Below are 3,088 nucleotides of genomic sequence, written 5' to 3'. Positions count from 1 at the left end.
CCCGGGGTCTAAATGTTCATTTCATTAGTATTGGTGTCAGTGGAGAGTTTTAGTGTCCCGGGGTCTAAATGTTCATTTCATTAGTATTGGTGTCAGTGGAGAGTTTTAGTGTCCCGTGGTCTGAATGCTCTTTCTAAGTCTTCCCATCCTCAGTAACATGGTAATGGGTTTCCCAGGCTGCGGTTCTGTAAGTGTGTGGGACGGGTCGGTTCCAGGTCAGAACCAGGAAGTCATGTCTGAAAAATGTAAATGGAAGTGTAAGTGAGCTCCAGTAGATTAGAGACCTGGAAACTGGGACTGCGCTCGTCTTCTCCCACTGACTCTGTGTGTTTTATGAATCTGTCCTTTTCCATTCGCCTGTCCAATATCCTGTAGCTGTCAATCTTGTACAAAACGATCATTACAGACACACAAAACAAGCGCTCCTCTGTCTGCAGGGACGTCACCTGTACACGCTGTATTTTCGTCTGCAGACTTGCTGATGCGAACGCTTCGTACGGTTTGAACAAAATGCTTAGAAGCTGGAAATTTTTGTTTTCTTCATATTCCCACATTGAGGGTTTGCTGCAAAAAGGGTGTAAGTGACATTTTGGCCGAAAATTTGATTTATGCATCATTGGAAAGCTGTGGTTGAGCTCTATCTGACGGTCAAACAGCACATCTGTAATCATAAACAAGATTAAAATAAAGGGGATGGGGCGTCCTGGTGGCTCAGTGGTCTGGGGTGCGTGCCATGTGACGTCCAGGTTCAAATCCGGCCCGGGACGTTTGTCTCATGTCATCCCTCTCTCTCTCTCTCTCTCTCTCTCTCTCCCTCTCTCTCTCACAGTCTTTCCTGTCTCTCTTCACTTTCATTTATCTAATAAATGCCAAAAAAATAAAGGGGAAAATCCATAAGACTCGAGTAAAAATTCAATGCAAAAAGTGGTGTAACTGCACTCAACAAAAGCCTTCTTTTACTGACTACTCCTTTTTGGGACGGTTAAAAAACCAACATGTCCTGGTGGCCTGTGAATAAAAGCTTTTTAATAATTTGTCACAAGGAAGAGTTGACTTGGGCGTCTTTCTTGAATACACATGCTGCTGTTTTTTTTTCACAGTACCTTCACACACACACACACACACACACACACCGTCACACACCAGCCAGTTGCTATCTGCCTCGTCAAACGGATCAAATTCTCCTCTCTCTGTGTGGCTCGTTCCCACTCTGTTTGACCCCGCACTATCACTGTCGGACACACTGTGTGTTTTGTCTGCTATCGTGAAGAGTGTGTGTTTGTGTGTGTGTGTGTGTGTGTGTGTGTTTAGTTAGGATCACTCTGGCCACACACCTCGCTGCCCTCCTTACTGCCTCTGTTGCTCTGCTGCTTCACTGATGTGGGACCAGCCAACCATTTGCTTGTTTTGAACTCTTTCTTATGAGATTAAAGGCGTCAAGTTTATCTTTTTAACCATCAGTCTGTCAAATGAACAGTCCTACCTCGGTCTAATGACTGTAAACCAGTAAGAGCATGGTGGAGATGACCGGTCGCCTCAAATTTAAGACCACATTTCCCATAATCCCTGTTGTCACAAAGAGGATTTTGATACTTCCCACTGTATTCATGCTGTATTCCCAGTTTTTCCGCTATATTCCCACTGTATTCCTGCTGTATTCCCAGTTTTCCCACTGTATTCATGCTGTATTCCCAGTTTTTCCGCTATATTCCCACTGTATTCATGCTGTATTCCCAGTTTTCCCACTGTATTCATGCTGTATTCCCAGTTTTCCCGCTATATTCCCACTGTATTCCTGCTGTATTCCCAGTTTTCCCACTGTATTCCCACTGTATTCATGCTGTATTCCCAGTTTTCCCACTGTATTCATGCTGTATTCCCAGTTTTCCCGCTATATTCCCACTGTATTCATGCTGTATTCCTGTCCTATACCTGCTGTTTCCCTGTTGTATTCCTGTTGTATTTCTGACAAATTGCCATTGTGTTCCTAACTTCTAGGAAGTGAAATAGTAGTGAAATTAAACGATCCGTTTTTCTGGGGACCACCTGGAATTGTCTCGAGGACCCTTGGGGGCCCCCCGGACCCCACTTTGGAACCACCGCTCAAGGCTGCTGCTGCCTCATCTCGTCAGGCCGGTTTCAACAGAGAAACATGGAGTCTAGTTCCTCAGCAGGTCAGCAGGTCCGGTCCGAGCCACGAAGAGTTAAAGTCAGGTTTCTGGTTGCTGTGTAAAAGCAGACTGGGTAAACAGACAGATCCAGGAAAGCTGGAGGAGAGAGAGCGGACTGCAGGGAATATCCAGGGGAGTCCAGCAGGCTCGATTTGGCCGGGAGAAGCTTCGCTCACAAGGTCTGAATCATATGATCGCTCTGAATCACCAGGTGTGACCGCCAACACGGAGCTTTACATCATTACCGCCGTGTGGAGAGGAGCCTGGTGCCCGGAAGGTTGCTGGGTCAAATCCTGGAGGGGGAAGGAAAGATCAGGGGAGGGAAACTGAGTGAGCAACACTCTCCTTTCCCCCTGACAGCGAGCGTCACTGTGCCTTTGAGCAAGACGCTCCAACCCACAACTGCTCCAGCAGAGCTGCACAGTAAAGGACCGGTTGGACTGGGCAGCTCCCAGTAAGAAAGTGTGAAACTGCATGAATGTGAAGGAAGGCACTGAGCATGAGCATCCCCATGTTAGGAAGTTTGGTTTGTCTGTTGGCTTCTGCAGGCTCCTCACCAAGCAGCCAAAACCTCTGAGTTGTGAAGCCAATAAGGAAGAGGCGTCAGGCGGCGATTCCTCTAATGTCCGCTAGAGTCCGGCTCCAGAAAGACTCCAGACCTCGCCTGATATCAGACAGGATTGTCGACTCGTTACTCTCCATTTCCATCTTCAGTCTGACGTTGCCTCCTCTCTAACCGATTTCCGTGGGGGATTCGATTTTCCCTAACCAATCACTAGAGACCGACGTATCCGCCTGAATCTAACGTCATTTTAAGTCGACATTGATGCGAAAAAAACATTTCCCCTTTGAATAAATGCTTTCAAAGCAGAGTGCTGTTCGGATTTCAAAGTAATTAGTACTTTTAATGGATTTAG

This window comes from Centroberyx gerrardi, chromosome 6 (genome assembly GCF_048128805.1).
Source record: "Centroberyx gerrardi isolate f3 chromosome 6, fCenGer3.hap1.cur.20231027, whole genome shotgun sequence".
In the NCBI taxonomy this organism is placed as follows: domain Eukaryota; kingdom Metazoa; phylum Chordata; class Actinopteri; order Beryciformes; family Berycidae; genus Centroberyx; species Centroberyx gerrardi.
This window is presented reverse-complemented; position numbering follows the sequence as displayed.